We start from the raw sequence: 20,864 nt of genomic DNA, 5'->3' as shown, positions 1-20,864 counted from the left end.
CACCACATAAACGGAACCAAAGACAAAAACCACATGATTATCTCAATTGATGCAGATAAGGCCTTTGACAAAATTCAACAGCACTTTATGCTAAAAACTCTCAATAAACTAGGTGTCGAGGGAACGTATCTCAAAATAATAAAAGCTATTTACGACAGACCAACAGCCAATATCATACTGAATGGGCAAAAACTGGAAGCATTCTTTGAAATCTGCCACTAGACAAGGATGCCCTCTCTCACCACTCCTATTCAATATAGTACTGGAAGTTCTAGCCAAAGCAATCAGGCAAGAAAAAGAAATAAAGAGTATTCAAATGGGAAAGGAGGAAGTCAAATTGTCTCTATTTGCAGATGACATGATTGTATATCTAGAAGACCCCATTGTCTCAGCCCAAAGTCTCCTGAAACTGATAAGCAACTTCAGCAAAGTCTCAGGATACAAAATCAGTGCGCGAAAATCACAAGCATTCCTATACACCAATAGCAGACTTAAAGAGAGCCAAATCAAGAATGAACTGCCATTCACAATTGCTACAAGGAGAATAAAATACCTAGGAATACAGCTAACAAGGAACGTAAAGGACCTCTTCAAGAACTACAAACCACTGCTCAAGGAAATAAGAGAGGACACAAACAGATGGAGAAACATTCCATGTTCATGGTTAGAAATAATCAATATCATGAAAATGGCCATACTGCTCAAAGTAATTTACAGATTCAACGCTATCCCCATCAAGCTACCAATGACATTCTTTACAGAACTGGAAAAAAAACACCTTAAACTTCATATGGAACCAAAAGAGAGCCTGCATAGCCAAGTCAATTCTAAGCAAAAAGAACAAAGTAGGAGGCATCACACTACCGGACTTCAAACTATACTACAAGGCTACAGTAATCAAAACAGCATGGTACTGGTACCAAAACAGAGATATAGACCAATGGAACAGAACAGAGGCCTCGAAGGCAACACAACATATCCACAACCATCCGCTTTGACAGACCTGACAAAAACAAGCAATGGGGAAAGGATTCCCTGTTTAATAAATGGTGTTGGGAAAACTGGCTAGCCATGTGCAGAAAGCAGAAACTGGACCCGTTCCTGATATCTTACACTAAAATTAACTCTACATGCATTAAAGACTTAAACATAAGACCCAACACCATAAAAGCCCTAGAAGAAAATTTAGCCAAAACTATTCAGGACATTTGCGTAGGCAAGGACTTCATGACCAAAACACCAAAAGCATTGGCAACAAAAGCCAAAATAGACAAATGGGATCTAATTAAACTCCACAGTTTCTGCACAGCAAAAGAAACAGTCATTAGAGTGAATCGGCAACCAACAGAATGGGAAAAAATTTTTGCAGTTTACCCATCTGACAAAGGGTTGATATCCAGAATTTACAGAGAACTAAAACAGATTTACAAGAAAAAAACAAACAAGCCCATTCAAAAGTGGGCAAAGGATATGAACAGACACTTTACAAAAGAAGACATACATGAGGCTAAGAAATGTATGGAAAAACTCTCATTATCACTGGTCATTAGAGAAATGAAAATCAAAACTACATTGAGATACCATCTTATGCCAGTTAGAATGGCGATCTTTAAAAAATCTGGAGACAACAGATGCTGGAGAGGATGTGGAGAAATAGGAACACTCTTACACAGTTGGTGGGAGTGTAAATTAGTTTAACCATTGTGGAAGACAGTGTGGTGATTCCTCAAGGACCTAGAAATAGAAATTCCATTTGACCCAGCAATCCCATTACTGGGTATAATCCAAAGGATTATAAATCGTTCTACTATAAGGACACATGCACACAAATGTTCATTGCAGCACAGTTTACAAGAGCAAAGACCTGGAACCAACCCAAATGCCCATCGATGATAGACTGGACAAGGAAAATGTGGCACATACACACCATGGAATATTATGCAGCCATCAAAAACGATGAGTTTGTGTCCTTTGTAGGGAAATGGATGAATCTGGAAACCATCATTCTCAGCAAACTGACACAGGAGCAGAAAATCAAACACCGCATGTTCTCACTCATAGGTGGGTGTTAAACAATGAGAACACATGGATACAGGGAGGGGAGCACTACACACTGAGGTCTGTTGGAGGGAAATAGGGGAGGGATAGCAGGGGGGTGGGGAGTTGGGGGAGGGATGGTATGGGGAGAAATGCCAGATATAGGTGATGGGGAGGAGGGCCGCAAATCACACTGCCATGTGTGTACCTATGCAACAATCTTGCATGTTCTTCACATGTACCCCAAAACCTAAAATGCAATTAAAAAAAAAAAGAAAACCAAACAAAAGAGATAACTATGCAATCTATGATTGTGAATCAGACAAATGGTAAAATTTTAATATGGACTATATATTAGATAACAGCAATAAAAAATGTTAAGTTTCCTGAGTTGATTATTATGTTGTGGTTACACAGGAAATATTTCAGAGTGATGGATCATGATTGTCTACAACTTTTTCTCAAATGGTTCATCATCATCGTCACAATGGTAGAGGGGGAAGGGTAAAAGTAAATACAGAGAGAGATAAAGCAAAAGCCACAAAATGTTTACAATTGGTGTAACTGGGCAATGGACATGCAGGTGTTCAGTCTAGCAATTTTGTAACTATTCGGTACATTTGAAATTGTTTTTAGAGTTAAGAAGAAATAGAAAAGATGAAAAAAATGTCATAATGAGGAAAACATGATTTTCTTAAGTCAGTCAGTGAACAATGATGAAAGACAGATACGAAGCTAATGTTCAATCACTACATTATTCTATTTTCTCCCCCTTTCTCTTTCATAAAGTCAAGATACTAACATTCCTTTCCTGAAAACGCTTAAAGAGATGGTTCTCTCACTTAATTAAAACTTCTCTTTATTATAATACATCCTGCTCTGCAAAACTTTCTTTTTTAATCAGAAAGGTTAATTCATTTATCTCTCCTTGTGGAGAACCAACAGTCTGATTAGAAACAACAGAAAACATAAATTAATACAGGCTGAGCATCCAAATCCAAATTCAGATATGCTCCACAATCTGAAGCTTTTTGAGCAGCCATATGATATTCAAAGGAAATGCTCATGGGAGCATGTTGGATTTTGGATGCTCAGCTGATAAGTATATAAAATATTTTAAAATCCAAAACATGGAATACTTCTAGTCCCAAGCATTTCAGATAAGGGGCACTCGGCCTGTAAATACAAATGTATCATCAGTCAATAAAAGCCAGAAACTGAGAGTTGTATTTGTTCTAGAAACTCATGAAATTTTAAAGAGGCAGAGATAGTAAGATTAGATGAATACCTTCTTACATAATTTTGTACATCCAGTCCCTGCATTAAATGTCTCCGCCAACTGAGAGTCTTAACTCAAATTTCCAAACTTACTGTTTTTTTCTAAACACAGGCATTGTTGGTCAACTAAATTTTACTTTTAATTCTATGATCTACAAAACCTCACTCTCTATGGTGACAAGTGTCTCCACTTTTAAAAGTGAATGGGCGCACAGTTGGGCACATGGATGAAGAGGATTTCTGGGATGGTGGTATTGTTCTACTTCTTAATCCAGGCAATGTTTACACAAATATGTTCAGTACATAATAAATAAAAAGTTATATGTTTGTTTATATTTATTTATTTATTTTATTGTACTTTAGGTTGTGGGGTACATGTGCTGAACATGCAGGACTATTGCATAGGTACATACATGACAATGTGGTTTGCTGCCTCCATCCCCCCATCACCTATATCTGGCATTTCTCTCCATGTTATCCCTCCCCAACCTCCCTACCTGATGCTGTCCCTCCCCTATTCTACCCCAACAGACCCCAGTGTGTGATGTTCGCCTTCCTGTGTCCATGTGTTCTCATTGTTCAATACTCGCCTATGAGTGAGAACATGTGGTGTTTGATTTTCTGTTCTTGTATCAGTTTGCTGAGAATGATGGTTTCCAGGTTCATCCATGTCCCTACAAAGGACACAATCTCATCGTTTTTTATGGCTGCATAGTATTCCATGGTGTATATGTGCCACATTTTCCTTGTCCAGTCCATCATCGATGGGCACTTGGTTTGGCTCCAGGTCTTTGCTATTGTAAACACTGCTGCAATGAGCATATGTGTGCATGTCTTTATAATAGAATGATTTATAATCCTTTGGATATATACCCAGTAATAGGATTGCTGGGTCAAATGGAATTTCTATTTCTAAGTCCTTGAGGAATCGCCACACTGTATTCCACGATGGTTGAACTAATTTACACTCCCACCAACAGTGTAAAAGTGTTCCTATTTCTCCACATCCTCTCTAGTATTTGATGTCTCCAGATTTTTTAAAGATTGCCATTCTAACTGGCAAGAGATGGTATCTCAATGTAGTTTTGATTTTCATTTCTCTAATGACCAGTGATGATGAGCATTTTTCCATGTTTGTTGGCCTCATGTATGTCTTCTTTTGTAAAGTGTCTGTTCATATCCTTTGCCCACTTTTGAATGGGTTTGTTTTTTTCCTGTAAATCTGTTTTGTTCTTTGTAGATTCTGGATATTAGCCCTTTGTCAGATGGGTAGATTGCAAAATTTTTTTACTATTCTGTTTGTTGTCAGTTCACTCTAATGATTGTTTCTTTTGCTGTGCAGAAGCTGTGGAGTTTAATTAGATCCCATTTGTCTATTTTGGCTTTTGTTACCAATGCTTTTGGGGTTTTATTCATGAAGTCCTTGCCTATGCCTATGTCCTGAATGGTTTTGCCTAGGTTTTCTTCCAGGGTTTTTATGGTGTTGGGTCTTATGTTTAAGTCTTTCATCTATGTGGAGTTAATTTTAGCATAAGGTGCCAGGAACGGGTCCAGTTTCTGCTTTCTGCACATGGCTAGCCAGTTTTCCCAACACCATTTATTAAACAGGGAATCCTTTCCCCATTGCTTGTTTTTATCAGGTCTGTCAAAGATCAGATTGTTGTAGATGTGTGACATTGCCTCTGAGGCCTCTGTTCTGTTCCATTGGTCTGTATCTCTGTTTTGGTACCAGTATCATGCTGTTTTGATTACTGTAGCCTTGTAGTATAGGTTGAAGTCAGGTAGCATGATGCCTCCAGCTTTGTTCTTTTTGCTTAGAATTGACTTGGCTATGCGGGCTCTCTTTTGGTTCCATATAAAGTTTAAGGTGTTTTTTTCCAGTTCTGTGAAGAGGGTCATAGGTAGCTTGATGGGGATAGCATGGAATCTATAAATAACTTTGCAGAATATTGTCATTTTCACAGTATTCATTCTTCCTAATCATGAGCATGAAATGTTTCTCCATTTGTTTGTGTCCTCTCTTATTTTGTTGAGCAGTGCTTTGTAGTTCTCCTTGAAGAGGACCTTTACATCCTTTGTTAGTTGTATTCCTAGGTATTTTATTCTCTTGTAGCAATTGTGAATTGCAGTTCGTTCTTGACTTGGCTCTCTTTACGTCTGTTATTGGTGAATAGGAATGCATGTGATTTTTGCACATTGATTTTGTTTCCTGAGACTTTGCTGAAGTTGCTTACCAGTTTCAGGAGATTTTGGGCTAAGACAATGGGGTCTTATAAATATATAATCATATAGAGACAATTTGACTTCCTCCTTTCCTAAATGAATACCCTTTATTCTTTTTTCTTGCCTGACGGCTGTAGCTAAAACTTCCACTACTATACTGAATAGGAGTGGTGAGAGAGAGCATCCTTGTCTAGTGCCAGATTTCAAAGGGAATGCTTCCAGTTTTTGCCCATTCAGTATGATATTGGCTGTTGGTCTGTCGTAAATAGCTTTTATTATTTTGAGAAACGTTCCGTCGATACCTAGTTTATTGAGAGTTTTTAGCATAAAGTGCTGTTGAATTTTGTCAAAGGCCTTCTCTGCATCAATTGAATAATCACGTGGTTTTTGTCTTTGGTTCCGTTTATGTGGTGAATTACGTTTATAGACTTGCGTATTTTGAACCAGCCTTGCATCCCTGGGATGAATCCTACTTGATCATGGTGGATAAGCTTTTTGATGTGCTGTTGCAATTGGCTTGCCAGCATTTCACTGAAGATTTTTGCATTTATGTCCATCATGGATATTGGCCTGAAGTTTTCTTTTCTTGTTGAGTCTCTGCCAGGTTTTGGTATCAGGATGATGTTGGTCTCACAAAATGATTTGGGAAGGATTCCCTCTTTTTGGATTATTTGGAATAGTTTCAGAAGAAATGGTACCAGCTCCTCTTTGCATGTCTGGTAGAATTCGGCTGGGAACCCATCTGGACCTGGGCTTTTTTTGTGTGGTAGGCTCTTAATTGCTGCCTCAACTTCAGACCTTGTTATTCGTCTATTCAGGGTTTCAACTTCTTCCTGGTTTAGGCTTGGGAGGGTGCAAGTGTCCAGGAATTTATGCATTTCTTCCAGGTTTACTGGTTTATGTACATAGAGTTGTTTGTAGTAATCTCTGATGGTAGTTTGTATTTCTGTGGAATCGGTGGTGATATTCCCTCTATTATTTTTTATTGCATCTATTTGATTCTTCTCTCTTTTCTTTTTTATTAATGTGGCTAGTGGTCTATTTTGTTGATCTTTTTGAAAAACCAGCTCCTGGATTTATTGATTTTTTTTTAAGGATTTTTTGTGTCTCTATCTCCTTCAGTTCTGCTCTGATCTTAGTTATTTCTTGTCTTCTGCTAGCTTTTGAGTTTTTTTTTTGATCTTGCTCCTCTAGCTCTTTCAATTTTGATACGGTGTCGATTTTAGATCTTTCCTTGCTTCTCATGTGGGCATTTATTGCTATAAATTTTCCTCTAGACACTGTTTTGAATGTGTCCTAGAGATTCTGGTATATTGTGTCTTCATTCTCATTGGTTTTGAAGAACATCTTTATTTCTGCCTTCATTTCATTGTTTATCCAGTCAGCATTCAATAGCCAGTTGTTCAGTTTCCATGAAGTTGAGCGGTTCTGAGTGAGTTTCTTAATCGTGAGTTCTAATTTGATTGCACTGTGGTGTGAGCGACTGTTTGTTATGATTTCTGTTCTTTTGCATTTGCTGAGGAGTGATTTACTTCCAATTACGTGGTCAATTTTAGAGTAGGTGTGATGTGGTTCTGAAAAGAATGCATATTCTGTGGATTTGGGTTAGAGAGTTCTGTAGATGTCTATTAGGTTTGCTTGGTGTAGATCTGAGTTCAAGTCCTGGATACCCTTGTTAATTTTCTGTCTCATTGATCTCATATTGACAGTGGAGTGTTAAAATCTCTCACTAGTATTGTGTGGGAGTCTAAGTCTCTTTGTAGGTCGTTAAGAACTTGTTTATGTATCTGGGTGCTCCTGTATTGGGTGCGTATATATTTAGGATGATTAGCTCTCCTTGTTGCATTGATCCTTTTACCATTATATAATGCCCTTCTACTAGGATTGCAACTCTTCCTTTTTTTTTAGCTCTCCATTTTCTTGGTAAATCTTCTTCCATCCCTTTATTTTGAGCCTATGTGTATCCTTGCATGTTAGATGGATTTCCTGGATACAGCACACCAATGAGTTTTGACTTTTTATCCAATTTGCCAGTCTGTGTCTTTTAATTGGGTCATTTAGCCCATTTACATTTAAGGTTAATATTATTATGTGTGACTTTGATCCTGCCATTTTGATGCTAGCTGGTTGTTTTGCCCCTTAGTTGGCACAGTTTCTTCATTGTGTCAATGCTCTTTACCATTTGGTACATTTTTGGAGTGGCTGGTACTGGTTGTTCCTTTCTATGTTGTTACCATTTGGTACGTTTTTGTAGTGGCTGGTACTGGTTGTTCCTGTCCATGTTTAGTACTTCCTTCAAGAGTTCTTGTAAGGCAGGTCTTGTAGTGATGAAATCTCTCAGCAATTGCTTTTCCGTAAAGGATTTTATTCCTCCTTCACCTATGAAGCTTAATTTGGCCAAATACAAAATTCTGGGTTGAAAGTTCTTTTCTTTAGGGATGTTGAATATTGGCCCCCACTCCATTCTAGCTTGTAGAGGTTCTGCCAAGAGATCTGCTGTGAGTCTGATGGTCTTTCCTTTGTGGGTGACTCGACCTTTTTCTGTGGCTGCCCTTAGGATTTTTTCCTTCATTTCAACCCTGGTGAATCTGACTATTATGTGCCTTGGGGTTGCTCTTCTTGAGGAATATCTTTGTGGTGCTCTCTGTATTTCCTAAATTTGAATGTTGGCCTGCCTTGTTAGGTTGGGAAGTTCTCTTGGATAATGTCCTGAAGGGTGTTTTCCAACTTGGATTCATTCTCCTCATCACATTCAGGTATGACTGTCAAGCGTAGATTAGGTCTTTTCAGATAATTCTTGGAGGTTTTGCTCATTATTTTCACTCTTTTGTCTCTAATCTTGCCTTCTCGTTTTATTTCATTGATTTGCTCTTCTATCTCTGATATCCTTTCTTCTGCTTGATTGATTTGGCTGGTGAAACCTGTGCATGCCTCATGAAGTTCTCGTGCTGTGTTTTTCAGCTTCATCAAGTCATTTATGTTCTTCTCTAAGCTGGTTATTCTAGTTAGCATTTCGTCTAATCTTTTTTCAAGGTTCTTTGCATTGGGTTAGAACATGGTCTTTTAACTCAGAGAAGTTTGTCATTATCCGTCTTCTGAAGCCTGCTTCTGTCAATTAATCACACTCATTTTCTGTCTTGTTTTGTTCCCTTGATGGTGAGGAGTTGTGATCCCTGGGAGGGGAGGAGGTGTTCTGATCTTTGAAGGTTTCATCCTTTTTGCGCTGTTTTTTTCCCATCTTCGTGGATTAATCTCCCTTTGATTTTTGAAGTTGGTGATTTTGGGAGATATCTCTGGGTGGATGTCCTTTCTGTTGTGGTTGAAGCTATATCTTTTTTGGCCTGTAGAGGTGCTGCTAGGCTGCCTCAGATTCAATCAGGTTGATTGGGTGGGTGGTCTTCCCCTGGGGTTTGTTTGCAGGTGAAATTAGCCCCACCTTCCCAATGGCATCTCTCCTTCCCTGAGCACAATCTTCCTAGTTGGAGTCAAACGGCTATATTCCTTGCCAAGTTCTCTGGCACTCGGGCTTCAGTTTGAGTTTTGTTGGGGGTGGGGCTTGCCAGGCCTTATGACCTGTTTCCCTGCTTTCAACTCTGCCTCTTTCTGTGGGATATGTTGTTCTGTCCTGCTGGTGCTAGTCCAAACTTCTGCCCTGGTCTGGCTGACAACTTATGGCACCAGGTGGGAGTGGTGGCTCAAATTTGCATCAACAACCCACAGCGCCCCTCAGTCTGGCAGGGCTCTTGTGGGCCGTGGCTTGCAGGAGGGATGACATCAGCACAGGATCCGAATCAGAGCACCACGGGGGTAAAGTCCCCCAACCCTCCCAGCTGGCTGTTTCAGGTGGGGACTCGCCCTACCCTATCTTGGTTTGTTCTGCCTGGGCGGCTCTCACCCTGCTTTGGCTCCCTCCCTGGGCTACTTTCAGAGTCCTTCCAGTCCCCCCAAAATGAACCCGGCACCTCACTTGGACTTGTGAGGTCTTCTAGCCCTCTGCATCTCATTTGTTGGGAGCTGCATTCCAGTGTTGTCTCCTCTCGGCCATCTTGGCGCCCCTCCTAATTTTTAATTTTTTTTTTTAATTTTTATCTATGTATAATTCAATTAAAAGTCTATTAATTAGCAAATTTTCTCCTAGAAGTTTCCCCTTACTGATTTATCAGTTTCTGATTACTCTTCATATCTTTATCTCCTGTCCTGGCTTGGTGCGTGTTTATTTTTCTACTGCTCCTATTAGTATGTTCATGGATACACTGGTTTTATTCACAGCTAGTTCACAAACTCTGAAACAGCAACAATGTAAAAATGCCCATATGGACACTATATATACATAAATTACATAGGTTATAATTACCTATATATTATACAGGTATATCTATAATTATGTAGGTATATATTATGTAATTTCCACTGGATATATGTTAAAAATGTATGAAGCAAATTTGGGGATGATTTACTACAGTTTTTCTGCTGCCATTTTCAATTCAGCAAGGACTTTGAGGGTCTCATCATAAGATATAAGGCCTGAGGCCTATAGTGATTTCAACATACACTAAAATGGCTCATAAAGTGTATACTAGAACCTTTCTATCACTTTCACTTAGGAATGTCAGCACCTGTTTTACACTAACCTTGAAGCATCCCAGATCAAACACACATTTCCATAAAAGATAATAGTCAACAGGTAATCATTTTCCCTCCATATTTTTACAGAGACAAAGCTCTTTAAAAATAGAACTACAATTCCTACCTGGGAGACTTCTTTGTTCATAATGAATCCTCAAAACAGATATGGTCAAATCTTGTGTTCCAGGGCGTAGCTTCCTGGGGAATGGGGATAATGACGTTTTCCAGAGGTGGCTCTAGTCTCTTCACTCTCACCTCATTTAAGGCCAAATATACAAACTAAAATAGAAAGACAAAAATAAAAGCAGAAGGGAAGTTAGACTGCCATTTTATTCTCCAAGAAATAATAAAGGTCAGTTATGCTAGAAAAATAAAAGAAATGCAACTTTTAGAGTTAAATGGAAAAATATTTTCAAAAGACAATGGATAAAGATCTGATTTTACAGCTGAAGTCCTTTTTGGTGATTAAGTATATATTCCTATTTGCGAATGTTGCTTAATTGCATTCTATCCTTAATCTTCTGAAAGATCCATTTATGCATCTCTTAAAAGTTGTTTCTGGCTGCATTTGTAGATATATCCTTCTTCCTGCTTATAAATTCAGATTTTTTTCATATTTTCAATTATCACATAATTCTTTACTTATGTAATACTCCTATCATATTTTACCTTCAAATAATTAATTGAAAAAGTTTACAAACATTTTATATTTGTAATACTTCAAAATGATGATAGTTAAGCTCTGGTTCTAGTAATGATAAATTATATTAAACGAAGTCGCTCACAGATAACAGTTATACACTCTGGACAAAATATAAAAAACAACTGTTTGAAGAAATTGCAAAGTGACCAAGGCAGACAAATTGTAGAGGTTCTGATCATTGAAAGAAAGGAACGATACTGGGTTAGATACACACTTATAAGACTCCCCAGTAAAGGAACTCTTCCCAGTACTCCCATTAAGTGCAGAGAGGCTAGCCTTAAAGGAGAAAACCATAGTCTTATTGGCTTGAGGCATTAGAGAATGTATATCAGAGCTAAATGAAAGCTGAAAATTGACTAGATTACAGACCTCACTTGAATTTTGCCAGTTTTTGCACACACTAATTTTTTGTTATGTCTTCATTTAAATTCCATGACCTTTTAGCACATGTGCAGATTCATATAACTATAGCACAATCGAGATTCACTGCTCCATCACCACAGGTAAATGAATTCTCTCTTGCTGTTTATAATCATATCCACCTTCCCCTTTCCTTAACTCTTGACAACTGCAATCTGTTCCCTATTTCTATAATTTGTCACTTTGAGAATACTACATAAATTGAATCATACATCATAAGATCAGATCTTTTCAAGTTGACTTTTTTTCACTCGGCATAATGCCCTTGAGATCCATCCAGTTTCGTGCATGTATCAACAGTTCATTCCTTTTTATTGCTCCGTGGTACAATGGTACCACAGTTTTTTTCACCATTTGTCCTTTAAAGTGCATTTGGGTTATTTGGTTTTGGCAATTACAAATAGAGCTGCTATGAATATTTGTGTACAGGTTTTTGTAAAAATGTTTGTTTTCATTTCAATGCCTAGAACTGTAATTGCTGATTGTACAGTTAAGTGTATTTTTGCCAGCCAGTAATTTACCTGTCTGCTAGAAGGTAAATCAAGACTCTTCAAAAAGAGGTAACAATCCACAATATCATCTACAACATCCAGTACACAACAAAAAAATTAATAAACAGGCAAAGAAGGTAGAAAATGTAACTTCAGATCAGGAGAAAAGGTGGTCAATAGAAACACAACAGAAGATGATTTAGGTGCTGGAATTACCTAACAAAGATGTGAAAGTATTTATTATAAACATGTTTAAAGATTATATATATATATATATGAGAAATGCTTGCAGCAAATAGAAACTGATAATTAAATGGAAATTCAAGAGCTAGATAGTTCAATACAGGTTTTAAGATTCACTGGCCAGACTTAACAGATTTGTGACAGCAGAAAAACAAGTCAGTGAACTTGAAATGAAAATAGTATCCAGTCTGAAGAACAGAGAGAAAAGAAACCATGCAACCACACACACATCCCTTCTGTAATCTGGGGAAACCACACACACACACACACACACACACACACACACACAGACACCCCTGTTGGCAATACTAAGCATGTAATACACACACACACACACACACACACACACACACACACACCCCTACCTTCTATAATCTGTTGGCAATACTAAACACACACCCTGTTGGCAATACTAAGCATGTAATACACACACACACACACACACACACACACACCCCTTCTGTAATCTGTTGGCAATACCAAGCATGTAATACATACACACACACACACACACACACACACACACACACACAGAGACACACACACACACCCCTTCTGTAATCCGTTGGCAATATCAAGCATGTAACTGGATTCCCAGAATGACAGGAGAAAGACACTGGGCAGAAATAGTATTATGGAAAAATAATGTGTGAAAATTTCAAAAATCTGGTGGAAAAAAAAAAAAAACCCTTTCAGATCCAGTGTCTCAATAAATCCCACTCAGAATAAATACAGAGAAACTAACTCTGGCAAAGTAGAGTCAAACTGCTTAAAAAAAATTTTTAAGAGAAAAATTTGAAAGTAGCTTGGGCAAGGCAGCACATCACATACAGGAAAACAAAGATATAAATGGCAACTGATTTCTCATTGGTAACAACAGAGGTAAGAAGATAATGAAATACTCCCTAACATTCTCGTGGAAGCTGCTTTTCTCTCCTGGATTCCATCTTTCTGGATTCTCTCACTCAATGTGAGAGTTAGCTGTTTCTTTCTCTCTCCTTCTCCTGTTTCTCTCTCTCTTTAAATAAATCACTTTCTACAAACAAACAAACAAACAAAAAAAGATAATGAAATAATTTCTTCCACTAAAATGATGCAAGGGGGAAAAAAAACCTATCAACCACCAATTTTACATCCAGCAAAAATATCCGTCAAAAAACCGAAGGCAAAATTAAAAACACTTTAACATTACCAAACGTAATCTGTTGTAAGTTTAATATATAAGAAATGCTAAAGAAAATTTTTCAGGCTAAAGGGAAATGATGCTAGATAAAGTCAGATCTACAAAACAGAAGCAAAAGTATCAGAAATAATAAATATGAGGGTAAATAAAAAGGACTATGTATTTGTTATTCTCTTAAGACATAATTGACTATATAAAATATATTAAAATATATAAAATATAGCATTTGCAACACATTAAATGTTAGTTATATTACAACAATAGCACAAAGGATGGGAAGGTATAAATGGAATTATACTGTTGCAAGGCTCTTAAATTTTACATAAAGTATTATAACATTAACTATAAATGCATTTACAAATTAAGGATACATATTTTAATTCTTAGAGCAGCCACTTAAAAATTGTAAAAGGGTAGTGTTCAAAAGGTCATAAAGGTATTTGAAAATATAAAAAAGTATAGCTAAAAAGTTAACAGGAATTTTCAGCACCCTACTAAAAAATATTTGGCTAAGCCCAAAGAAGGCAAGAAAGTAGGAAAAGAAGAACACATAACGAATGGGATCTTAAACCCAACCATATTAATTACATTAAACATAAAATAACTAAACGTTAAAAATTAAAAGATGTAAACTAGATAAAAAGCAAACCCACACTAAGCAATATAAATATTAGCAATAGTAGAATTCAGGACTAGGAATGTAACTAAAGATAAAAAGGGAAGTTTCATAAAAGAGCCAATGCATCAGGAAGACAGAATCATAATTAAAAAAAAAATTTTAATTGTTTTAGAGATGGGGTTTTGCTAGCTTGCCCAGGCTGGTCTTGTGTTCCCAGGCTTAAGTGATCCTCCTTCTGTGGTCTCTCAAAGTGCTAGGACTATAGGTGTGAGCTCCCATGCCTAGCCAGAATCATAAATGTTATGCAAATAATAAGAGAGCTTCAAAATAAATGAAGCAAAACCTAACATAACTTAAAAAGAGAAACAGAAAAATATGTACATATCATTGAAGATATTAACATTCCTCTCAATAACAGATGGAACAACTAGATTTTTAAAAATCAATAAGGAAACAGAATAATTGAAAAACAGTGATATGCTTCTGGATTCCCTAGCAAAAAGAAAAAAAGAAAGAAAGAAAAACAGTGATAACTAGCTTGTCCTAAATGGACATTCATAGAACAGTACAGCCAACAATTGGCAAATGTACATTTTTTTTCAAATATTCATGAAATATTATTCCAGATGAAACAAATGGTGAACCAGTTTTTACATAACACATTTCTAAATACTGAAATCTTAAAGGGTATGTTCTTTCACTACTACAGAATTAAACTAGAAACCATCAATTTATACAGAATTTGACAGCATGCCTGTTAATGACCTACAGTGAAAGAAGAAAATGCAATGGAAATTAGAAAATAAGTGAAACTGAAATAAACATATGACATCAAAATCTGTTCAATGACTCTAAAGCTGCATTTATACACTGCTTATATTTTAAAACAAAAGTGTAAAATCATAGATACAAACTAAAGATAATATATTTAATATTATAATCAATGGAATAAATATGAATAACTGAAAAAACCCTACAAGTTGGTTTTTTGAGAAGGTAAAAAATTGATAAAACTGTAGCAAGACTGATCAAGAAAAACTTAAAAACACAAATTACTAATATGAGAAATGTCAGGGATAGGCCAGGCATGGCGGCTCATGCCTATAATCCAAGCAGTTTGGGGGCCAAGGTGGGTGGATCACCTGAGGTTGGGAGTTCAAGACCAGCCTGACCAACATGGTGAAACCCTGTCTTTAAAAAAAAAAAAAAAAAAAAAGTCAGATCCTACAAATAGAGTGTTCTGAACATTAAACAAATCAATTCAGTAATTGAGATAAAATTTAAAAATCTGTAATTTTAAATTTTTTGTTTTAATTTTTATTAAAATCACCAAAAAAACAGACTGTATGTATTAAATACACTTGTAATTAAAAAACAAAAACAAAACTCCAGGTCCAAATGGCATTACAGGTAAGTTCTGTCCAACATTTAAGGAAGTAATAATGGCAATCTTTCACACTTTCAGGAAAACAGAAAAGGAATATTTTCCAATACGGTTTTTTTTTGTTTTTTTCAGTTTTTTTTAAAATTGCATTTTAGGTTTTGGGGAACATGTGAAGAACATGCAAGATCGTTGCATAGGTATACACATGACAGCGTAATTTGCTGCCTTCTCCAATATGTTTTATTAGGCAAGCAGAATCCTAATACTAAAACCTGGCAAAGATATTAACAGAAAAGAAAATCAGCCTCATTAGTACAGATTTATAAAAAATCAAATTGAATCCAGACATATATAAGAATAGACTACTATCAAGTGGTATATCCAAGGAATGTAAGGCTGATTTAAAATTCAAAAACCAATCTTCTGACAGGAGATTAATATACAGAATATACCAGGAACTCAAACATCTCAACAGCAAAACAAAACAAAACAAAACAAAAACTGATTTAAAAATGGGCAAACAATCTGTACAGGCATTTCTAAAAAGAAGACATACAAGTGGCCAAAAGAAGTCATTAAAAAAAATGAAGACACATGAAAACATGCTCAACATCATTAATGGTCAGAAAGATACAAATCAAAACCACAACGAAGTAATCATCTCACCACAGTTAGGATGATAGCTATTATCAAAAAGACAAAAAATAACAAATGCTAGTGAGGATGTGGAGAAAAGAGAACTTTTAAACACTATTGGTGGGAATGTAAATCAGTACAGCCACTATGGAGAACAGTATGGAGGTTCCTCAAAAGGAAAAAAACTACCAATAGAACTACCATATAATCCAGCAATCCCAGTACTTGGCATTTAACCAAAGGAAAAGAACTCAGTATATCCAAGAGACATCTGCACTACCATGTTGACTGCAACACTATGTACAATAGCTAAGATATGGAATCAACCTGGGTGTCCAACAATAGATAAGTGGATAAAGAAAATATGGCATAGATACACAACAGAGTATTATTCAGACATTAAAAAAAAAGAAATCCTACTATTCATGGCAATGTGACTGGAACTGGAAGACATAATGTTAGGTGAAATAAGTCAGGAACAGAAAATTAAACATCACATGTTCTCATTCCTATGTGGAAGCTAAAAAAAAGTTGACCTCATAGAAATAAAAATGGAACATAAGGTACTAGAGGCTGGGAAGAGTAGGGGGAAGAGAGAAAGGGATAGAGAGAAATTTGTTGAAGGATACAAAATTATAGTTAGCTAAGAGGAATAAGGTCTTATGTTCTATAACACTGTTGGATAACTACAGTAAACAATATATTGTGTAGTTTCAAACATCTAGAAGAAAGGTAATGAGTGTTGCCAACACAAAGAAACGATTAATGTGTGAGATGATGAACATTCTATTAATAATTATCCTGAGCTGATCACCATATATTAGATGTATCAGACACCGCTATGTATCCCATAAATATGTACAATTATTATTTGTCAATTTAATAATTAACATAAAAAATTAAATCTATGTAGTTTACCATATTAACAGAATCTTTAAAAAAATCCCAGTGGATGTAGAAAAAACATCTGAGAAAAATGAGCACCCATTCACGATAAAACTCTAAGTTACTCCTTCAATCTGATAAGGGGGATAAATGAAAAACCTACAGCTAGTATTTTATATAAAGGTAAAATATTTCAAGTTCTCATAATATTGTATTCAAGTCAAGAATGTTCATTCTCACCATTTCTATTTATCATTGAATATAGTAGAGTTCCTACTCAGGGCAAAAAGGCTAGAAAAAAAAATTTAGGAAAGAAAGAACTACAATTGTCTAAATTTATTTAAAAATGAATTTTTTTGTCAACAATTTTAAGGAATATGAAAACCAATTATTAGAATTAAGTGAATATGGCAAGATGAATATATGATACAAAGGTGAATAAGTGAATTTAGTAAGGTGAATTCACAAGGTATGTATACAAAAGTTTTTCTATACAAATATAGCAAACAATTGGAAAATAACATTTAAAAAATTTATTTATAATAGCATCAAAAACAAAATACTTAGGAATTAATTTAATAGACCCTATGGCAAGACTTAAAACTTTGCTGAAAGACCCAAAGAGGTCTGAAAAGCAGTGATTTCGCATGTTTATGGGTTTAAAGACTGCAAAGTTATTAAGTTATCAGTCCACTCCCAGATTAATTCATATATTCAAAAAGAAAATGAGTGGCTTCCTTTATGCATATCTAATGTATTTTATTGTTAATAAATACAAACCTATTTTAAACAATATATTTGTAAAGTTTTTTAATGTTTGTTTGGGGTTTTTGCTTTTTATATAAAAACTATATTTTCTCTAAATCATGATGATGTCCGCAATGGTAAATTCCATTTTAAGGTAGAATGTTTAATGTTAGAAAATTGAATTGTTCCTATCAAATGGATCCTGACCTCTTACTGCCCCTCCAAATTAAGTGCTTTTTATATTTTCAATTTCTTTCCTTGATTTAAACTCATACTTCAAAAACTCAAAGAAACTTAAACTTCCAGCTTTTCATATAGGCTTATAGTTAAACTATTAAAGAAAGGGATTTGTAGTTAGATTAGCCCATAGTTCCCATTGTATATGTCTAGTGTACCTGCATTTGTAATAAACTTAGTACCCTAAAACATTTCGTAGGGGATGAGATTCCTTTTGATTACTACTTTGTAAATGGTAAGTAGTCATTATATTTATTTATAGTCATCCACAAACCCAGGTTCTGCCTTACTATTTGACTTCCAAGAAAAGGCACTCCCAAAAATCATTTGTGTACTTTACTCTGTATGTACAATGTTTGCCAAATAATGCCACTGTCTTTTATAAAACCTGAGAGTTTCCGTTGGTCCTTTTCCAAAACCAAGCAGTAACTAAAGCCAGATGGAAACCTACGAATGAGTCAGGGTCCCTAGAATGCCTTTTCATGCTGATGAACTCATGGCCAATCACGCAAGGGAACAGGAAAACCATGCTGACGGGGAGGCTGAGCATAGTCACTTAGGGACTGCATGAAGGCAGAAAGCATATGATGAATCCATATTCAAAAAAGATATGCAGATGGTGAGAAGTGAAAAATATGAAAAGCAAGAGATAGGTGACACACAAAGACCAAAAGAGACAGGGGATATATGAAGGAATAGGGGAGAAAGAATGACGCAGCTAATCTGATGTTTGTTACTATGGAATCAGTAAGCTTGTTCTTCTAAATATTAATTATTTAGTAATTATTACATGATTATTACATGATCACCTGTGTTATCCAGAGTTCAATATTTTAAAAGTGTTTTCTAGGGCAGGTATAGGGTGGCTCACACCTGTAATCTCAACACTTTGGGAGGTCCAGGCAGGAAGATCACTTGAGGCCAGGAGTTTGAGAATAGCCTGGGCAACAAAAAAAGTGAGGCTGGGTCGCTAACAAAAATTTAAAAATAAGCCAGGCAAGGTGGTGCATGCCTGTACTCCCAGCTACTCAGTTAGCGGGCTAAAATGGGAGGATCGCTTGTGCCCAGGAGTTGAAGGCTGCTGTGAGCTATGATCGAGCCACTACACTCCAGCCTGTGTGAAAGAGTGTGATCTTATCCCTAGGTTTAAAAAAAAAAAAAAAAAAAAAAAAAAAGGGTTTCCCCCCTAGGAATCCAGGGTAGGACACCTGATATGGACGGAGCAAACCCCTAATAAACCCCCACAGAGACTGGACATGCCTAGAAGCTTCCAATTCCTAGTTTTAATTTGTCCCTCATGGGTAAAGGTCCTTCTATCTTCATGATTTCCTTCTGATGCTGGATTCTGGCATATACACTGGCTAATGCAGTACGTCAACTCTCATTTAAGAATCAGGTAAGAAAGCAAGGTGATAAAAGACTACCTATAATGCACCTAACACACAGAAGGAGCAAAAAGGATATCTAGAAAACACTCTTGCTTTGTTATTTTGGAGTTAGGCAAAGGGCCAGAATTTAAAGGTAAGAAGAAAAACACGACGACCAAATAGCTACACGTCTATCACTCAGAATTAACAATGGTAAACACTGTGATATATTTATTTTCTTTTTAAAGAAATGAAGCATTGCTGACAAAGCTAATGTCCCCATAGTCACAGCCCACCCTGTTTCTTCCCCCTCCCCTTGATTGAGGTAACCATTATCATGAATTTGGTACATATCCTCCTGGTCAATTTTCTGTATCATTTTTAGACATACATATATCCATAAACAGTATGTTCTACATTTTGAAATATACACTTAAAATTTATATATACCATACATATTCTGCATTTTGCTGACTTCATACATTACATGTTTTGGAGTTCTATCCATGTTGAAGTGTGCATGTGTTCTTTCATATGTGTATGTAAATATACCACCACATCTTAGCCTTTTTTGTATTTAGGTTGTCCATACATTTCCATTATTACAAATAATAGCTCAATGAATGTTCTTATACACAGCAGCTTGTCCAGATCTTCATATGCACAGCAAGTACAAGAATTTCTAGTGGCAATATCCAGAAGTAGAATTTCTAGATTGTAATACATGCATATGTCTAACTCCACTTGCCATCCAGCAAACTGCTTACCAAAATAATTGTTTCACACTTCCGCCAGGGTGTGTAATTTGAGAGAACCATTTTCCCCATATCCTTCCCAATGCTCAATATCATTAGATTTTATTTTTTACTCTTTCAAATGGATGAAAAATGATATTTCATTTCAATTTGCATTTCCCTGAAGAGGAGCCTAGGCATCTAAGTTTGCTTTTTAGATTTCCTATTCTTTAAATGAGTATTGGTCTCTTTTCATCTATTACTCTAGGCACTCAATAAGCACTTTGTCTTCAATTGTGAGAAATTTTCTTGAATTATACTATTCATTATTTCTTTATTTTCATTTATTCTGTTTTCCCTTTTTTGGAATGCTTCATAATACAAAGTTGGCCCTCCTGGACTAGATTCTTCATCTTCTGCTTATTATTTCTTTGCCGTTTTGCTCTACTTTCTAGAAAATTTTTCTCAACTTATTGTCCGATATTTCTTTGAGTTCTTCTTTTCTACTGTATGTTCTTAATTGGTAAAAATTCTTTTTTGTTCTCCCAATGTTCTTTTTAAAATATCCCACTCTTGCTTTATGGATGCAGTATCCAGTCTTTCTGCAGGTATTTTGTACATGCTCATACATGGGTATTTGTATATATATGTGTGTATGCATATGTATGTATATATGGCTATATGTGTACATATGTGTATGTATATATGTATGTATATCCATACATATACACAAAGTTTTCTGGGCTGCATGGTCTATTTTCTCCAGTTTTTTTTTTTTTTTTTTTTTCCTATTTGCTCATTTTGGCTTCTGTTATTCATATTAGAAGCTTTCCTCAGATACCCAATGGTATTTAGTTGTTTGGGTACACAAAGTTGATTGAAAGCTCTAGTTATATACATGGGATTTACTGACTATGACCTTCCCTACAACAGGGCAATATGTCCAGGCTCTTTGTGAGGGCACAACATTTACGTGAGAAACCTGCCTCCCATTTTCTAATGCTTAGCTTATTTTTCAAACACATGTACATATGTAAAGTAGTTTCACATT

The 20,864-nt window shown here is 36.0% G+C and overlaps 2 protein-coding genes across 6 annotated transcripts in view; both read right to left on the bottom strand.

The window, feature by feature from the left end:
• Positions 1-10,370, bottom strand: part of NCOA1 (nuclear receptor coactivator 1) — a 139,683-nt gene extending 129,313 nt beyond the window's left edge. For all 5 annotated transcript variants that reach the window (XM_010345776.2, XM_010345777.3, XM_010345778.2 and 2 more), the window contains exon 1: positions 10,289-10,370. The gene's annotated coding sequence lies outside the window, so the exon portion shown is untranslated. The remainder of the gene's footprint in view (positions 1-10,288) is intronic.
• The window catches only part of LOC104652530 (uncharacterized), a 147,013-nt gene continuing 136,503 nt past the window's right edge, over positions 10,355-20,864 (bottom strand). Inside the window, exon 7 of the mRNA XM_074394051.1 lies at positions 10,355-10,443. The gene's annotated coding sequence lies outside the window, so the exon portion shown is untranslated. The remainder of the gene's footprint in view (positions 10,444-20,864) is intronic.

The sequence above is a fragment of the Saimiri boliviensis genome, chromosome 1, assembly GCF_048565385.1.
Source record: "Saimiri boliviensis isolate mSaiBol1 chromosome 1, mSaiBol1.pri, whole genome shotgun sequence".
Taxonomy (NCBI): Eukaryota; Metazoa; Chordata; class Mammalia; order Primates; family Cebidae; genus Saimiri; species Saimiri boliviensis.
This window is presented reverse-complemented; position numbering and strand designations above follow the sequence as displayed.